At 39.5% G+C, this 19681-nt stretch overlaps 1 long non-coding RNA gene across 1 annotated transcript; it reads left to right on the plus strand.

Annotated features, from left to right (window-relative positions):
* The first annotated feature begins 1519 nt into the window (after positions 1–1519).
* LOC142078212 (uncharacterized) lies at positions 1520–13997 on the plus strand. The gene is made up of 3 exons (XR_012672156.1): positions 1520–1660; positions 3185–3340; positions 13900–13997. It is a non-coding gene; the product is annotated as an uncharacterized LOC142078212 (long non-coding RNA).
* Positions 13998–19681: the final 5684 nt, after the last annotated feature.

Genomic DNA, 19681 nt, shown 5'->3' on the forward strand with positions numbered 1-19681 from the left:
GCAAATTTAGAAGAAAGGATGCATTTTACATGTTACAAAAACGTTAGATGCTACGTGTAAATGAGGCACTGTTTTTTAAGGGTACCTATGTTGTCATTTATATTTTGGTTTATTTTTCAAATTTTTATGTCCAGGGTAATTTGAGACAGCTTCTACATGGTTAACGTAGTTTAGACTGTAAATAAGGCACCGTAGGTTAGCACTAGCTAGAGATTCAGTTGTGGAAGTTCATCTAGATGACCTTATTTTTGTCAAAGTTTTTGGACTGTAAATGGCTAATTTTGCATTCTGCCCAATGTCATTTATTGTTAGCTTATTCCTAAGAAATTATAAAGTTCTCATTTTGATACGTTCTTCTAAATGGTGTTAAATGCAACAGTTAAAAGGAGCAGAGAGAAGTATCATATTAGAGTAATTCTCAATAAACAATTGATTCGGAACAAAACCATCCTTAATGATAAGTGTCCTTTGAAGATGACCTGTGATTACAACCCACAGTTTTGCTGTCATTTAAGCTAGAGGGGACATGTGTTACTGCCTTGCTCAATTGATGAGATTGGATGGATGATTGAATGATGAGACTGCAAGCCAGGTCTTTAGCTTGTCAACTCACGCCTAATTCATAGTGACAGTGTGCATGCAAGGCAAGTGTCTGTATTCTGTCATATTTAAGCTTCTAGTTACAGCCTTCTCTCTGTGTTAATGCTGTAGATGCTCCAAAACAGACCGGAGAAGAAAAAGATGGCCATGGACAGAAACGAGTGGGCAATTTTGTATACGTCACTTGCTGTTTTTTTCCCTGCTTCCTTCTTTTAATGTTTCCGTACAGAAAGTATATATTAACGAAGTGTTATCCATTAACAAAAAAATTTAGCTGTCTGGGGAAAAAAGTCTATGTTTTCATAAAATATATTTTCAGTTCACTGCCTGCCTTTGCAGTTTCCAAAGCTTCTTGAATCTGCTTTCTTCCCTTTTCCTTGGTTTTTTTCACAGGTTTCTTCTGTTCTTGCCCCTTCTCCCTTACTTGGCTTTTCATTGCACAGATGTTTTCATCACTGGGAATTGTGTTGATACTAGTAACAGTTAAAGTAACATAATCAGTCCTAACTACTGCGTGGAGCTGACTGAATTGCAAGTAGTTCTATATACTAAAGCTGCTGAAATATATCTAGTAATCTATGTTTTAAAATTTTTTATTGTAAAGATTTTACCCCTGCTGCTTAGCAGAAGCCTAGTGACAGGAAAAGGGAAAGTAGCTGTCTGGACCTGTTTGTTAAATGAACATCAAAAAAATGCAAGTTGTTAAATGAACATCAGAAAAGTCAAACATGAAAGTGCTGCGACAAGAAAAAATAGTTTTAAAGTGTTACTCGTAGGTTAAAAGAATTCAGATGGAACTGTGATCTTCTAGAAGTAGTTATCATTTTAAGATTGGTAGTTTAGATTTTTATAAGATGCTGAAAAATTCAGATACAGTTACCAGAGAATCACTTTTTCCTTTCATGTTTAGGTGGTTTCGCAGGTGAAGCTCTTTATGATGAAGCGCTTTAAGATGAAGCCACTTGAGAGAAGATACTCCACATACGTAAAACTACTTTTTTTCACCCATGTGATTTGCTTCACTGTATTCCTAGTGATTGTCACACCCTCATTGTCCCAGGTGACTCTCTTGTGTTGGTTCACTCACTGTCTCTCAGCCAAATGGAGTTACCTTTCTCCAGGCAGTCAGTGGCAATGGGTGGTAGGTTTTTTCCTGTGATAGGGTCGGCTGTGAGGTCTTTTAATGCCATCAAAAAAGTCATAAATATAGGTGAATTCTTGAAAACAGTGTAAATCATGTGACATTAACTAGTTTTGACTAGCTAACTAGTGTGACTCAGACCTCTTGCAGTTTTAGTGCTGCTCTAATTCATTAGGCTGGTTCCACAGTCTTATCTTGCAAGACGTATTATGTAAAACATGTATATTATTGGTTCTTTAGATTATTTATGTTTTCTCTAGCTGGATGAGTAAGTATTATGAAGAAGACTTGGGAGGATGCATAAGCTGCAGAACTTACAAATGTGGTGAAGTATTGTGACATAGTTGACTAAGTTGTTACAGCATGCTGTGCTCTGTGCACGTGAAGGTGCCTTAATGCAGCTACGAAGGAGAAGATTAGGCACATAACTGACAAATTTCTTCTGGTTTACTCTTTTAGTAGACTGTGTATTGTCTTTTTTTCTTCTCTATCTCAAAGAAGGGGCTAGCTCTGGACTCAGCTGTAAATACATGTTCCTTTTTTCCTTGAAGGGTGGAAACAGCAAGGTGTGACACATCACACAGTCTCCACTAAGTCATATGTTACATTCTGTATGCATGTTTGGCCTTACCTATATATTGATTGGCATAACCAAAACTATCATTTGGCACATAGGTTTTAAGGAAGCATGAATATACTTCTAATGTTTTGAAGGGATGCATGGAGTCAGATTAGGATTCATACTGTCAAAATTGTAGAAATGTGGACAGTTAAAATGACTACGTTTGCGTTCAGCTGGTTTCACTACAGATTAATAAAATGTACAAGTCATGAGATGGTGGTGTGACAGCCTTATTGGAAAAGGTCTTTGGGAACATGGAATACATTTTTTCCCTGCTCTGTTCACTGAAGATTTCTTTTGTCCATCAGGTTCAGATCTAGTGTTCGGGTGGGCCAGCAGGGAATAGAACGAGGATTTGCTCCCCTTTTTCTTTGCAATGGCAGTGTAGGGTATTGGTAAGACTTTGGTTGGAACCTGTTCAGTCAGGACAAGTTACTTGTATCCTGAAGGTCTTTTAGTTGTCCCTCTGTCTGTCCCACCCTTATTCCATCATACTTCCTCATAGGATTCATTTTCTAGATTAAGAAACAACAAGTGCTGTATCTTTTAATGCCTTAAATCCCTTTTCTGTTCTTGTTTCATGGATGGGCTTAGTGCTATTTTCTACAAATGCAATGAAACATCCTGTTGCAACCTCCCCATCAGTCACTTGACAGCTCACTTTTTCCTTTCAAAACAGTGACTCTTGATCTTCCCTTTCAGAAGCCCTACTGTGGTTGCTGAAATCACAGACTCCCTGAGTTCTTGTTAACTCAAATATATCACGGTTTTAAACTGTGTGTATATATTTGATTTACAGAATTTTTTTTCTTCAACTCAAGGCTAGTGGCTCCAAAGGGTGATGAAGCAGCTTTCCAAACAAAGTTGGCAACAAACTTTGACTTGACAGCCCTAGTAGATAAAGTAAATTGGTCCGTCTGCAGTTTGAAAAGTCCCACACAAGGTCTACCAGCATGCCCTGACTCCTGATACTGAAGGTAAAGGGTATTTCCTGCTTGGTCTCACAGTTGAACCTGCTAAAGAACGTGGGATCTGATAGTGAGGTTGTGTTGTGAGGACTGCTTGTGGTGCATATTTGCCAAGATACGCAACTGTTTATGACATTTATGTGAAGTATTTAATTAGTAAATGTTTTTAGTTGAAAACATTTTTAAATTGTATAGATATATGGCAGGTGAAAGCTCTGGTGAATGAAATGTGCTACCAGTTTGCTCTGCAAATCTGTTTCTAAAATGCTAAATTCTAAAATGTGTCTTAATGGTGAGCCAAGAAGGAAGGGTCTTTTTGGTTGCCGGAACAGCCTCTCCCGTGCTTCTGCACTTGGACTCTTCTCAGCATCTGCTTCCTCACTGCCATTTCTTTTTTAACCCCATTGTTTGAGGTGGGTTTCTTTTTTCTCAAGTCGTGCTGCAAGTGCTCTGTGGCATGCCCTCTTCTGTTTCTCCATAGCTTCTTACGTGCTCTCCATACACTCCTCTCATTCCTCTGCTGGGGCATTCTGGTGGCAGCTCCCACTCGTTACAGCTGCTGCCATTTTCCCTACGTACTGCAGTAAAAAGCTGGAAAATACCAGTTTCAGGACTACCTATGGAGCTTACATATTTTGGTTTCTTACATGTGATGAATGAGGTTTGAATTCAAGATCAGAGGCGCAGGCCTCTTCTGCTTGAGGTGAAAGATCAAGAGTTGTCACAAGCAGAATGGTGCGTCCCGTGTGGGCTGGCCCCTGGGAGCAGCTCTAATGCCCAGCTGACTGCCCTTGAGTCTGTGGTGGGCTCCTGGATGTGGGTGTCCTTTTATTCTGCTTCAGGTAGTGGACCTGGTCACTAGTGATGGTAATATACTGGCCAGTCGTGCAAACACATCTGGCACTTGCGTTCTGAAAAAGCCATTGTAGGTGCATGGATGAGTGCTTGCTTTGGTCGTACTGCGTCTGCCTTGTGGTCCGGTATGTGAAATGATCCAATGGAACTGCTGTTTTGGCGTGTGTAAAGCACAGGATGGATAGTTCTGCTTCCCAGGGAGGCAGATGTGCGAGTTCTGGGTTATGTGAAAGTATCAGTCCTAGCAACGAGAGGAGAACGCGGAGATCTTGGAGCCCTGGGTGCAACTCACAGCTCCTCTCAAAGAGGAAATTTACTTTGTGGAGGAAGGTTTCTCTTCCACAGTTTGAGCTTTTCCCTAGCATATGGGTAGGTAGGACGAGTTTGCCAAATGTGTGATAGTTACATAAAACATGCAACATCTGACAGATACGAAAAAGGTTATAATAAATGATTCCTTTGTACTCCCTCTCCGAAAAAGCTACACAAAATGGTAATACAAAGTCTATCAGATTTTCTTTCCCATTTATGAGGTCCTTTATGTTAGTGTGGAAACTCTGGTGTGAGCATGGGCTAACAATGGCTGGATCTATTTGAGAGCTTTCTGCTAGGCAAGTACTATGCTATTTCGAATTACAGTATTCATTTTGTTTTTATTTGCCATTGCTATTAATACTTATGTATACGTGGGAGATTATTTCCCATATCTCATCTCCATTACCAGTTCTGCATCTGCTATAACCCAGCGATACTATAGGCTGTTTGAAGTTCTCAGATTTTTTTTGTCTCCTTTCTCCCTTTTCTGTCTTTCCCATTTTTAAAGCTGTACTAGTTTTCCGAAGGATAAAGTGAAGTTAAAAAAAGAAGTACAGTTTTTTTAGGAGCTGAGGATTATTTTGCTTTACTGGAAATATTTAGCCAAGTTGGTGGTTTGGAAATATTTTCATGAGAACTGCTTGAGCTGAAAGTTACTGAGACAAAATTCCATAAAAATAACTGTGAACTCCAGTTTATAACAAGGTCATTGTTGGCAGCCTTCAGTTTAAAAACTTTCCGTAGCTGCAAGAAAGGAAGAATTATGGATCAAAGTGATCTGGATTTTTTTTGGCAATTAAAAAAAAAAGTTAATATTTGGATTTGAACCCCACTGTGACTAGTTCATTTCCGTTCAATCTTTACTCTGTATTCTTAATAAGAATGACACTGAGGAACAGAGGATGGGAAGAGACACTTTTTTCTATTTAAAATTGGTTCCGCAGGATGGAAATTTGGCAACAGACATGGAAACTAAGCAAATCTGTTTACAGAGCTCTCTGCCTCTCCATATAATGAAACCCAACAAGAAAGCTCATATAAAGAGAGATTTTAATGACGAAGCCACACTTTGTGGAAATTTTTCTTTGTGCTGCTTTCTTCGTCTTTTTAGCTTGTTGGTAAACTCGTTATTTGATGTGAGATGTAATGCAAATTGAGGGTGCTAGCACTCATCTTGTGTCCTGTGCTCTTCAGAGCTTCTGGCCACCGTTCACGCGAACGAGCCAGATAGAAGAGTCTGGAAGTGGTAGTATCAAAGAAGCTGAGGGTGTTACAGATACTGCTAGGATAAATGTTAGGAGAGAACTTTTATGAGAGGAGTCATTGCAGGTTTCAGGCATAAATTTAAGGGTTGGGCTGTGGCTAGTGTTAATGCAGGAACACATGGGAGTAAGTGGAATCAGTTTCCCATCTCTAACTCCTACAAATCATTGTCAGATCTTTTCAGAATTCAGGTGGGTGTACCTGTGTCCTCCGTGGTGTGCTAGCAGGAAACAGCTAGGATGGGAGGCTGGAAGGACACAATTCCCTGTGCCATTAACTAAATGATCAGGAAAAATGAGCCAATAGGGGGATGGAAATTAGCCTATTAATCTGGTAAAGAATAGTAGAAATTTGCCCAAGATCAAGGAGAAATCCTGGGAGAAGCTGTAACTTGCTGACTCAGAAAATTTTCTGGTGCTGTGCAGTTGCCAGCAGTCTCACACATCTGGCAAGCAGCAGGAAAATACTTCAAATTTTTTTAATATTTGCTTACTTTTTGTTCCTCAGATTAAAAAATGGTAGAAAAATGAATGAAGTCTTGTCTTCACTGAAGAGTTACAAGAGGAGAAATTGTTACTGTGCCTGTGACTTCTTAGTCATATATGGAGCCATATATAAAGGGGAGAGGTTGGTGGTACCTTCAATTCCCTGGCTGTTTGGCTTCAAAAGAAGCAAAAGGTTATGAGTCTTTTTTTTTTTTTTAAAAAAAAAAGGCAGAAAATTACATTCCTTTGTTCCCTAACATCTTGTCTGCAAAGATGCAGAATTCATCTATTGCAAGGATAATATCTACTTCATAATGTGGTATTTACAAATGTGTTGCTTACCTGAATGAATACAAGCTCTGCGGGAAGAGTCAACTTTTCTTTTACGAAGGGAAATGCCACCTTTCAAAGTAACTGAAGCCTTTTGAGGGAGTGAATGCGCAAGTGAATAAAAAAGATCTGGATGGCATTCAGAGGTCTTTGACAACGTTCTTTACCAGAAGGAAGCCAAGCAGCTGTGCATGAAGAAGGAGGGTCATGTCATGGACTAATATGTGGGTAAAAGATGGGAAGAATAAGGTAGGAATAAGTGGTCCTTTCTGGCAGTCACCAGTGTAGTTGGACTAGTTCGTGTATTCAACATATAAAAAGTACACTGGAAAAGGGGCTCATTTATGAAGTGAGAAAGTTTGCTGATGATACTAGCTTGTTTGTAGTAGTAAGTTTGAGTTGAACCATGAAGAATTGGAGGAGTGCCTGACATGGCTGTAGTGACTGAGTAGTGTAAGGGCAGGTAAAATTCAGTGCAGATAAATGAGAAGTGATCTACATGGGGAAAAATAACTGTGATTCCACTAAAAAATTATGAGCTTGGAGCTGACTGTTACCATGAGTGAATCAGTTACCAGATCATGGTAAACAGCAATGTAAAACAGGAACTCAGTACTCTACACTGATGACAAAAGCAAATGAAATGCTAGAAAATATTAATAAAGGAATAGAGATTTAAACCGACGGCATCCTTGTTGCCCCTGTGTAAGTTCATGGCTCACCAGCATCTTGTATATCATGTGCAGTTTAGGTCCCCTCAGCTCAGAAACAATACAGTAGGATGGGAAAAATTTGGAGAAAGCAGCAGTGATAAGAGATACAGAAAGGCTGATGTACAAAGAAAACTGGACTCTCTATCCAGACCTATCTTGAGGTCTGCAATATTGTGAGTGATGGGGAGAGGGTGCACAGGTTCAGTTGTTCACTGTCTCTTCCAACACGAGTCCTAGGAGGCATTAAATAAAGTAAGAGTATAAGCAAACAAAAGAGAGGTGGGTCTTCTTAAAACACTTCTTAAAAGCCAAAGAATACTGTGTTTGCTGGAAGTTTACATGGTCCACTTTCTGACACTACATGCTCAAGAAAAAATACCATTTTTTTCTGTAATTGTATGTATCATGTAATGGATAGGTGCATTTTGAAACATTAGTGTTTTCTATGGTCTTTTGCAGTTTTGTATTTCCCGCAGTAGATAACTATCCCAAGCCTATAAGGAAAAGTGAGATAAGCTCATTTAGCTGAATTAAGTGGCCTCCCTATATGTATAAAATTATTGGAATCCTTCTTTAATGTGTGAGGAAGCCTTTTTGGTTTTTCTTATTTAGTCTCCCAGCTTCCTCAGTTACTTAAGAGGATATAGTACCTTTACTTGGATTTTAAAAAGCAGTCTTGGATTTAGTTTCTAGTAAATGTCTCTACCATTCCCTAGAAAATAACTCTCTTGGCGTGTTTGAGAACTTCAGTTGTGCACATAGGAGAAATACTCTTAAGTTATAGCGGTGTGGGTTGTTGGCAGCTCTGGGTTCTTAGTAAGGCATTGTGCCTCTTTAGGCACGCATGTTGTTGTTAAAGAAGGTGTGCTTTAGACCTCAAACGTGGCAGGTTCCTTCTCAGTGCATTGCTACCTTCTTCTGAAGTGGTCCTTCTTTAACCACTGTTACTGAAACACCAGGTTCCAGGTTTGGTGCGAAAAAGCGGTTGTTCATGCCACTAAGAGCTCTCTGCTTCAGTATTCTTGCCTTAGCAACAGGGCATGGTTTTCCTGAATATGCCTTTCCCAGTTTTGGAGCTCACACTGTATGTTGCTGAAACAGCAGGTCTTCCATTGAAAGCAGAGGAATAATGACAACATCGAAAGCTTTTAGCTGCAGCTCTCCGCACCTCCCCGGGCTGGGTGAGCTCAGTTCCCTTCTTCCCGAGGTAACTCACCTCAGTAGCACCACAAGTTACATTCATGTTCTAAGTGCATGCACTTTCCTGTGTTTTGTGCATGTTCCGTGTGTTTTATGCCTTTCCCCCACTCCATTCCCGGTGCCTGCAACTGTGTCCTGAACCTTCACTCAAGATGTTAACAGTCATCCTTGGCAGCCTCATCAGGGAACCATGGCCTGGCCTCTGTTGCTCGGGCTGTCACATCCATGCTCCTTGTGCTATATCTGGTCTGGGGATTTCCGTTTCCCGGACCAGCTGGAGAGCTCGCGTGTGCACGCATGAGCCTCCATTGCTCACTGAACCCTGACGAGGGATGTGTTGTTTTACCTAGCGACTCTGCCTGGGGTGATTCCTCAGCGCTAGGAGACCTTCATTCATTTCTATTCTGATGGGCACTTCCTCTTTCAGGAAACTCCTCTCTCTCACAGTGTTATTTGTCTGTGAAAAGGGCCAATATGCTTTTTGGTTATACAGTATCTGGTGTGATACTTGTGCGTGATGGACTGGTGTGTAATGTTTTGCTTCTGGAATGAGAGACAAATCCGGGGATGGTCTTGAACGCGGTTGCAGAGAAAGCACGAGTACCAAAGTTTAATGGGAGCCCAGGTTTCCTGATGGTAACTTGTTGTGCTAACAGCAGATTCATTTGTTTCCTAATTAATCAGAAAGAGTGTTCTTTTTATTTCAGCCATCTGGTGGAGAGCATGTTGTTTAGCTTCTTGCTACTGCAAATTGGAGCTACACAGGAAAAAGGATGTTTCAACTTCTGTTTTTGGCTTGTTGTTCTAGGTTGAGTCAGTATAGAGCACGGTAAAACATACAGTAATCAGTTGCAAAGTTCATCTCTCAAGGACTGCAAAAATTTAACTTAAATTGTCTTTCCTGAAAAGACAAGATGATTATATTGATGGTTTAATTGCTTATTATTAGGTGTTTTATTCTATGAAATCAATTGCCGACAAAAGTGAAATTTCCTTATTGAACTGCAGAAATATTCCAGGATACTGAATCTCTTACCGCTTTGTAGAGAACGTTCAATGTCGCTTTTACATTTCTTCTCTGGATTAATGTCAAAAACATATTGCCTGTCACACAATTTGTCGTTGAGTGTGCCATTAGCTTGCTAACTCCTCACAAGGATCTTAAAACATTGCATTTTTTTCCTCCAGAAGTCCCTTTAGCGCAGCCTTTCGTTGGAAGCTCGGGGAATATTTTCCAAGGAGCAGTCTGTCCCTACGCGATGTTTACTGTATTTTTGCCTTGCAGCCAGCAGATTTTAGTACAAACTTGCCTGGGGGTGGCCTTGTCCTATTTTCCTCTTAGATGGTTCTGGCATTTATAGAGCTTGGGAGATCGTGCTTCTGAATTTTCCAGTCTGAAGAGCTCGAGCCAAAACAGCAGGGGAGATAGCAAACCTGTACGTTGTTTGGCTTACGGCACCTGGGCCTGTTTTTCCTTTGACCTAAAGCAATGGCAGATTTTCTTGGGTTTTGTGTGGAGGAGGGGGGAAGTGAAGAAGAGGAAAGATACGTGAGGAAAACTGCTTTATCTCTGTGCGTGGAAAAAACAAACCTTCCCCCTGCCCCCCCAATCCCTCTTTTTGCACCCCTAACAAAGGTAACTCAATAAACTCCAAGCTACTTTTACATTGCATGTAGAGATTTTTTTTGTTTGAGTTAGTTTATGAATACTGATTATTGATGAGAAAAGGGGCTGCACTTTGTTTTAATATTGCATTAACGTTTTGAGGAACGAACTCTTTTTATGTTGTAGTACCGTAGCGCTTGCAGAATGGGCTTTATATTAGAGGACTGGCTCCTTTGCAGTTTTTAGTGACATTTGATAGCTTTCCACCAACCTGTATTTTCTCCCTTAGGTCTTGGTTGGTGAAAGAAACTCTTGCCAATTAGGGCCCAAAGTCTCAGCTGGGGAATGAACTTCGATGAATGAATGTGGGAAAACATGAAATACCCTGCAGATGGGTGTCTCGGAGAACATAACAACTCTTCTAGTTTGACCTTGTGCTTGGAGAGCCTTTGTTGTCTGTAAACACTGTCTCCACAGCCATACCCTCTAAATGAGGTTTCCTATGGAAATAAATTTCACTGTTGCTGCCTTTTACCTGTCCTAGTCTTATGTTTATTAGCAGATGTTTCAGTTAAGTTTTGGGTTTATGTAGCAGAAATATTTAGTTGGGCCGCAGAGTGAATTTATTCCTAGAGGAATGGTTTTGCATGTGATTGTTGGAATCCCGAGCTTATGAATTCTAGGCGCATAGGAGAGTTTCCTAAAAAGTTTGTGAGAACAACAGTGAGCGTTGAGGCTTAGTACATGTTTGGAGTGGAACACAAATTAACACTGCCTATGTGTGCCAATCATTTTCAAGGGACTTATAGTGATTAAACCAAACTAAAAACCATCATTTTCCTAAAGATTGGTAGGATTCTTGCTTGTATGTCTACACTAGTGTGGGACAAACAGGTGACAGATCCTGAGCCTCCTCAGGTGAACATAAAGGGAAAGAAAAAAATTAATCTTTCTCCATGTTTTAGTGTTTTCTCTCTTCATATTGTTTACTTTGTAGTTTTTCCGTACAGATACGTGGGGATCTTCATGATGACTGTTGTAGGAGAAACTATTGTTTCTACTGTAGTTCTGGCAAGAGATGATCGTGCAGAAGCTATGTAGCTGCTCCTTCTGTGAGGAAGCTGTTTACCAGCTTCATAGCGCAAATGCTCATCCAGAATAAGAATTTTCTTAATTGGCAACTTTGATAAATTTCCCTCCCCTCCTTTTGTCCCCATTTGCAGCCCTCTGAGTCAGTCAGTGATATACCCAAATCATGTTTCATCCTAAAGGGGAGATTACTTGGACCTGTAAATGGATGCAAGAAGCAAGGGGAACATTAGTCAGAGCAGACACACGTTAGTCTAAAGATTTCCCATTGGGATGAGAAGGGTCAGTATGCTGTAGAACCAGCATCTCCAGCATCTCTTGGCCGAGCAGTGGGAATGCCTCAGGCTGTCGGAGTGGGCCAGGAAGGAGCTGAGCCTTTCAAAAAATATGCTGGCTTCAAAATCGTTAGGTGTGTTATGTAGGCAAGTAGTCAAATTTTGCCTAGCTGTTCTATATTTATTTTCCTCTCTTCTTTCCATTCCGCAAGGCAGTGTTGCAGTATGAGGCTTTCATTACTTCATAGATTAATTTGTTACCTGTCACTTGACGGAAATACTCTCACACTCGTCTTTGTGCAGACTGTTTAAATTAAATACATTTAAAAAAAAATAGTAATCCATTCTGAGGTGATAATTTATCTCATTTTCCTTTCATAATCACCTCTTTTCAGAACTGATTTTCTTCGTCTAACATGAACTTTTTCTGCTTTTTGTTGCCCTTTTTTCTGCAAATCCCAGTGGGCCATAGCGAATTCTGTTTCACATCTTCCCCTTTTTTCAATGATTGTCCAAACTCTGAAGGCAAAACACAGACAAAGGATCCTCAGACTTCTGTGAATGTTCTCTCTTGGACTTCAGTACTGCTCCTCATCTCACTTTTGTCACTAAATGTAATAATTCCTATAATCTGTCTTCTGATATTTAATACTTCTACTGTTGCCCTTAGGAATAGATTTCCCTCCCATGTTAAACTTACTCAGGGAGGCTGTAATCACGACTTACTAATTTTTCTCTTCTTTTAATGTTCTCAAGAATGTCTTCTTTAACATTAAGTACCAGATCTGGTAGATTCTTTGCTGGTATTAACTGCTGTGTAACCAAGTGCCCTTGAAAGTCAGTTATGTAAATGAGCAGCCTTGAGCTGGCCATAAGAACAATGCTGCCTTGAGTTTTAATTTAATAATTGAGGAATTGGAACATAAAATGGTTCTTTAAATCTAGAATAGGATAGTCATATTCTTTATTAGACAAATTCTAATTGCATGAACTATGATATATCAGCAGTTTAACATTTAGTTTAGGTGATCACTCTGCGTGCAGGTGAGCACTTTAGATACAGTTACTATTAGGAAAAAGCCTTGCATTCAGTTGTCTTAGGTATTTTTAGTGGAGTATTTTGAAAGAAATTACTAATTTGTTGTGGCTTTAAAATACCAAGTAGAGCCTTTCTTGAAATATATTCTTTATGTCTGTTTTTTTCCTTTCTTAACTTAATTATCATAAAAGTCACAATTCTTCTATAAAAGTTCCTTGTATTTTTCCTGAAGATACATCATACCTGAATCTCTTGGCTTACTAAAAAGTACATGAGTTCTGGACGATGGAGGGCAGGTACATGATCAAAATAATTGTTTCGTTTGTTTGGGTAAAGGTTATTTATAATTACATACAATATATGCAAAAATCGCTGGATGCGAAGTTATTTGCAAATACAGGCTTGGCAAACCTCCTCTGGAATTCGGAAAGGGTTTTCCAGCTTGACTTAGTCATTTTTTCCCAAATGTCTTGGCATAACTGATCACTCAGGAGTGACATACGGTAGAAACACGCTCTAAGGGACAAGTCTCCCGGATGGCGCACAGCACCACGCAAGATAGACAGATGGTGGCTTATTCAACCTTGGAAAAAGTTTAATCCTACATATTGGCACGGCGGCCTGGGTACTCAGAGAAAGGCACACACATGCCTGTGAAATCTGAGGCAAAGCTTTTGTGAGTTTGCTTGCTATTACTGAAAGAACGAGAAAGATTGAGCTGATATTATATAGCATGAGAATCTGCAAAATTACGCGTTCAATGTGCTATCCAGAAAAAGTGATGTTCCCTAGAAAAGTGGAAATCCCAGAGTTAGCAGAACACTGTGGAGAATAAAGTTTGCTGAACTTTTCACAGACTAAAACATGTTTATTCGACAAAGCTGTTGAGTACTTAACTTACCCACCAATAGCTGTTGATTAATTGAAGTGTCTAATAGGAGAAAGGGTATTTTATGTTTTTCATGGTTTTGCTTATGTTATTCTGTGCTACAGCACAGAAACTGTAACCTTTTTCTTAGGGCAGTTCAAACAAAAAGTTACAAATTCCCTGATTCTAAATTTAAATTTATAGCAGCAATTGCAAACTGTACGTTACAGTTTTTTAAAAAAGAAGCAGAAGAACACCAGGCCTTTCACTTTAGTATCTTTGTGTTTAAGACAGTGAAGAGAGAGACAGAGTATCTGACATGGAAAAATGAATCGTTGGTGTGGCTTGTTGATATCCCTAGGGAAGAACAAAATCTGCTTTGAATTCTTTCTGGAAACCCAGTAGTGATTGATTGATTGATCTTCTGGAGTCAGTGCCGTGTTCTGTAAGGATTTTGAAAATACTAACCCACTGAGAACACGAAGGATTGCCTGCCAGACTTTTTTTCCCCCACTTTCTTTTCCTTGTAGATCACACTCAATATTCACAACTAGAAGGAAAAGGAAGAATCTCCTGACTCTCTGGACTTCATGGATATCATTATGTTGTATTGGATGAGTTTAAACTAGACAAGACTTTCTGAAACACTTCCAGAAAGGTAAATGTAATTCAAACAAACTAATCTTTTGCCAGTAGAGGAGGTCAAATTAAATTTGGTCAAATTAACCTCATGCCAATAACATTTCAGCCAGGCTGTACCACAACATCATGATCTTTTTGATACGTATTTTACAGCAATTGTATATATGTATGTGTTGATGTGTAGGTATAGATATATATCCATATGCATAGCTGTAGCTAAACCTTACTAGTAATTTTTAGATGTTGGAAGATTTTGATTTCTTAGCCCTGGTCTTTTTTTGTGGAAATATATTGGTTTCAAGGAATCCTCTTAGATGAAAGAGGTGGGGAGGGAAGAGGAAGGGAAGTGAGATGCCCAGAGTAGCCAGCATATTGGTAATTATTTGCCTGGATGTGGAAAACCCAGTTAATGTTTCTGTTCTGTCTAATGAAAAAAATTACTTGAAAATGAGATCCTAGCCACTGAACTATAAAGTCAAATGGCTCATTCAGCATTGAGTGACACATACTTATAAAATATGGTGTGGTATGAGAGACACAGAGAGCGCCGCAAAGAGACTAATTCAGTAACCTGTTGTTTAGTGTATGCATTGAAGAAGTAAGAGATGTCAAATTCTTGCTTTCAGCTGAGGGTGCTCTTGTGTAATATAAAGATATGCTTACTTTTGGGCTAGTAAAAATAAACATTCACTGTTCCTGAGGATGTGAGTACTTTTCAAGTACTTATTTTCTTGTCACCCTTTTCTTTCTTTTGCTGTGCTCCATTGTGAGAAATGGTGACCATATCATAGCCAAACCTGAACGCTTACAGTAATTACTGCAGAACAAGTGCACTCTTTCTTTCATCTACTATAATTAATTATTATAGGACTTAGTCAATAAAAGTTTTAATAATTAGATTTTGTGCCCAAGTGCACAGTCAGCGAAGTATGACAGACTTCAGTTTACAGTCTGCCTAGACCCTACAAGAGTTTCTTACACACTGCACAGAAGGAGTGAGTGTTTTGGTGGCCCATCCTGCCCCCTATGACAGTCCTGCCTTGCTGTCACGAAACATGCCCGTGGGCCTTCCAAACATCATTTATTTGTGAAAAAGAGAGCTCCAGTCTGATGAGATGATAAAAATTCTGCAGATCCACAGCTGACATTTTTTTGACCCAGATCTCAAGTTCAGACTCGGAAATGCTTCAGTCCCTTGAAATTTCAGGTCATGCTTCACAGAATTGCTGTTTTTATAATTTATAGGCTAAGCGTGATCATATCATTGTTGAATCGCTGAACGTCAGTGTGTATGAATCAGCCATCTGCTGTCAGGACTGAGTCTTGTATCTCCCTGGCCAGTGACAGTGGAGGTCATTAAACCTCTGATGGCTCTCTGTCAGATAGGAATGGTTCAAGGTAATAACATGGCTGTGTCCAAAAAAAGCCACTTTTCTTCGGCCTACTGGTAGTAATAACATTTGGAGAACTGAAATGGGGAAAGAGAAGTTGTAGTAGAGGAATGGAGACTGTGTGAAGACAGAGATGTGAAAGGTTTGGATGTTTGAAAGGAACAAAGGCTGGCTTTTGTAGCAGGGTTTTTGAGTTAATTATGGAACCAGATGAGGAATGGAGAAACTGTCTACACAGGAGAGATGCCGCCTTCAGGATTCTCTTCAGGAAGAGAAGCTGCATGTAGTAGGGATTTTTTTAGAGGGTTCTGATCCTTGGGTTGCTGACCTAAGAGTGGTAAGGAAACTGAGATATAAAATGCATGTAGTCTTATTTTATTTTGTCTAGGCTTGCGTACCTTGTGCAGTTCTCAAGCGGAGAGTGATGGGTATTTTGGAACTTGTACAAAGTTTGTGCATGTTTTGCTTCAACCACCAAATGTTCTGGAAATCCAGCATACTCGCAAGGTTAGATCCTTGTGTTAAACTTGCTGTGAAATCTGGGCAGGATGTGGGTTAGCGCTAATGATGGGATCCTGTGCCATCTTGCTCTGCTAGGTCTTGTTTCTTTGGGGATATGGTAATCAATAACAAAAAAATCTAATGCAGAAACTAAAAAAAAGATTTGACAGGAGATAACTGATCCAAACCAAAGGAGACCAAAGATGATTAAGAAAGGACAGACACAACCGTATGTGCAGGGGTGGGAATTCTGCCATACTAGTTCATGCAGATTGCTGCCAGGCTGTTGGGAGAGCCTCTGAAGTTAAGGTTGAGCTGCAACTTTAAAAATCAGGACTAAGACATCTTGCTGCACACCTCATGGAATACATGTGGTCTTTATTTGTTGCAGCTTATTCTAAAATGTACTGTCAAGAGGTGTAGCCACACAGGAGGAAAGAACCATTTAAAAATCCTTGTTTATTCAGTAATCCAGTGGTAGGAAAATGTGAAGTTGTAATTGTCTTCTATACTTTCCCTCCCCCCCGCCTTGTTGGGAGATTTTTTTGAGGTATTAATTCCTAATTTAGTACTTAATCTTCTTTATTTCTCCCCCTCCCCTCCAAAAAAACCCCCAGACCCCACTGGTTTAAAAATGATACCATGCAGAGTTGATGTAACCATATGTAGGTTGCGATGTGCATTGGAGGTGATGTACCTCACCTAAAATCTTAAATGCAGGTAAAGCTGAAAATGGCTGCGATCACTTTTATGCTTTCTGTCTGTCCCCTTTTGTTCTCTCTCCCTCCCCCTTCCGCTTGTGCTCACTTGCTCTCTCTTTAGTATAACACAGTTGAACTGCAGTGAAGTGTAAAATGTGCTTTTGCCAAGGTCAGTTTCTTGTGATTACTCGCCTGTGGCAACTTATGCCAGTTGCAACAGACTGAGTCTCAGCAGTCCACAAAGTCACACTGGTGCTTATGCAGAGGACACCCAGTGTAGGTTATAGTAACCATAGTCTGGGATAGCTTGCAATGCTGCTGAATTTTAGCAGCTTTATTTAACTCTTCCGATCTACCTTGCACTTACTTCCGTGGTTTGGACTCTGTTCCATGAAGCACTACGTTGTCCTGTTCTGTGGAGACCCCTGAGGAGAATTTTGTGTAGATTAAATTCTTGTTGTTAGAGGTTGTTTCTTTTCTTATACTGGATTACTTAAATTTCAGAAATTATTCATAAATGAAGAGAAGATAAAATAAAGCATCACGGACACATGCATCTCCAAATACATATATATTTTTTGTGGTTGGCTTGCTTTTGGAGAAAGTAATATTAAATACTGCTCTATTGACATTGACAGAAGAGAAATTGTGTATCTACCTAGTAAGAAGTATTATGGAAAAGTTTAAGAAGTAGTTTTTTAAAGCAAGAACTGAAAAGATAGTGATACACAGTCTTTGTACCACCTTTAAAAATGTCGTATACACTCACAAGCATCAAATATGTTTTTGTTTAGAAGCTAATAATGATTTTGACTGTTGTGACTGGGGAACGAATGTGAGATTGAAGAACATCTGGTTTAGGAGGTAAGATTTGTTGGATCCCATTTTGTTGTGCACACTGGAATGGGTACCACCATGTGGTACCCACTGGAAGTGGGAGGGACCTCCACTTTCATTCTCCTTTCTCACATGTGAGCAAACATATCCCTTCATGAAAAAATGTTATATTTAGAACAGAAAAGCATGGACTTCCTGTGTTTTTTTGCTTATTTGTACTATCATCAACAATATATATGATTTTATTTTCATTCTGGAAATATTTACTTGTGTAAGAAACATTTAGCTCTTGAGCTCTGTGATAGTGGCTTTGAGGTTACCTGTCTGTCACTACGGACTAGTAGAGAGGCCATAAGAAATCTAGATGTTCAGCTGAAGGGCTAGAGCTGAACTTTGACCTTTGAAATTCAGTTAAGTGGAAAATTTCATTGCTAAAAATTGATTATGCATTTGATTAATTTTGAAACTATGTGTTGCTGTATTAAGCACTGCTCTCTTGTGTTTGGTTTGGAATGATCCTGAGCACAAGTAAAATAATGGGTCAGCAATAGAGTCTTGATCCTGTGAACACCCTTGCAAAAAGCATACAAGAATATTCCCGTTGCGCTCAGTGGAACTCCCCACAAAAAAAGGTGAGGATTCAGAAGTCATTTGAAGCACTTCATGAAGGGTTCATCTTGTATTTTCTGTTTAATCTTGCTTCCAGGCTTGCAAGAAGTAATTTTATTGAGGAATATGTTACTTGTTGCTTTTTTGCCTATATGGAAGACAATGGAATTAATCTTTTGTTGCAAGTATGTTTTGGACTGACATTTGCGTGTATGGTTTTCATAGCCTATATGATTCTATTGCTATTCCAGCCCCTGTTCCTTTGCTTTTAATAACATTTGCATTGGCCCAGCTCTTACAGAAGAATATGCTATGAGACCTGTGTTCAGACTTTGTGAAGATTGATCTGTCTACTCACCTTTAAGTTGGAAATTCATGGTGGAAATGAGCAGTGTTTTGTGTGTCTGTGCTGTGGTATATAGGTCTGTAGCACTTGCAGTGAACCACGTTGTCTTCTAATTGTTAGCGAGACAGTGAGAATGAGTGTTACCTGTAGGAAGAAACAACTGTACTAGTAGAAGCTGGTCTTCAGTCACCTGAGAAATGAACAAATGGGTGTTCTTGGGTGCAGTAATAGAGAAGAGTTGCACTGTCTGTGCTCACCAGAATTTGTCCCATTAATTTCCTTTAATCGTAAGGAACTTGAAGAAAGGGAAAAACTGTTCAGGCACTGAAGTTGTTTTTGGAACATTGCTGATGACGTTCCTGTAGTGGGCTGCTGCTGCTCCGTGCTCTGAGGATTTCCTCATCAGTACATTCAGCACGAGCAAGCAGTTGACAGTTGAGATTGAAGAAGTCTGCACAAAACCCTGAGCTCATTCAAATCTCTGTGCAGAGCTCCTAACCAATTTTTAAAAATTCATTAGAACTTCACCATTTCTCAAGTTCTCACCTCCTGGATTCTGGGTGATAGCAGAAATGCTTTCCTGCATACAATAAAGGTAGATGTTGTGTTTTTTTCTGGACAAGTGAGAATCCAGAGCCCTTGAAGTCTTGCAAGATTTGCAGCCTAATTTTTTTAACTCATGGGTGGAGATACGAAAGCTTGTTAAGGGATTTATCCATACACTTCCTAGTAGTTTTAAAGGGAGCTCTCCAAGTCAGTGTCCTAGTCAGCTTAGAAACATTTATTTTGCCAATTCAGATCTGCTAGAAATAAGCATTTCAACATATGGATAGAATCCTACCTTTGTAATGCACCTGCAATTTGTGAGTACCACAAGACGTTTCCCTTTCTGAGGACAACTGCACTCTCATTGTAGAAGTAGAGGAGGGCATAGCATTTCATGTACTCATTGCTGTGTTAGTTTTATTAGAAACAGACTGGGGAAATGAGCAGTAAATTTATGTTGTGCACATCTCTCTCCTCTTTTTTTTTTTTTTTTAAAAAACTCTTAGTATTTATCTTGCTTTTCTTGGCAACATTAGTAATATCTCATCATAAGCATTCAGTTCACATTCAGACATAGGGGAGTATCTGAGGACTAGGAGCTGGGTAAAGAGAAGTCAGTAAATTTAGATAGAGAAAACATTCTTAAGTTCCGTATAAAAGGTGTTTATTCCAAATAAAGGCCTGTGTTAATCTGAGGGAACAGTAACTCTGTAACAGTTATCACCCAAGGGAGACCAGT

This window comes from Calonectris borealis, chromosome 2 (genome assembly GCF_964195595.1).
Source record: "Calonectris borealis chromosome 2, bCalBor7.hap1.2, whole genome shotgun sequence".
Taxonomy (NCBI): Eukaryota; Metazoa; Chordata; class Aves; order Procellariiformes; family Procellariidae; genus Calonectris; species Calonectris borealis.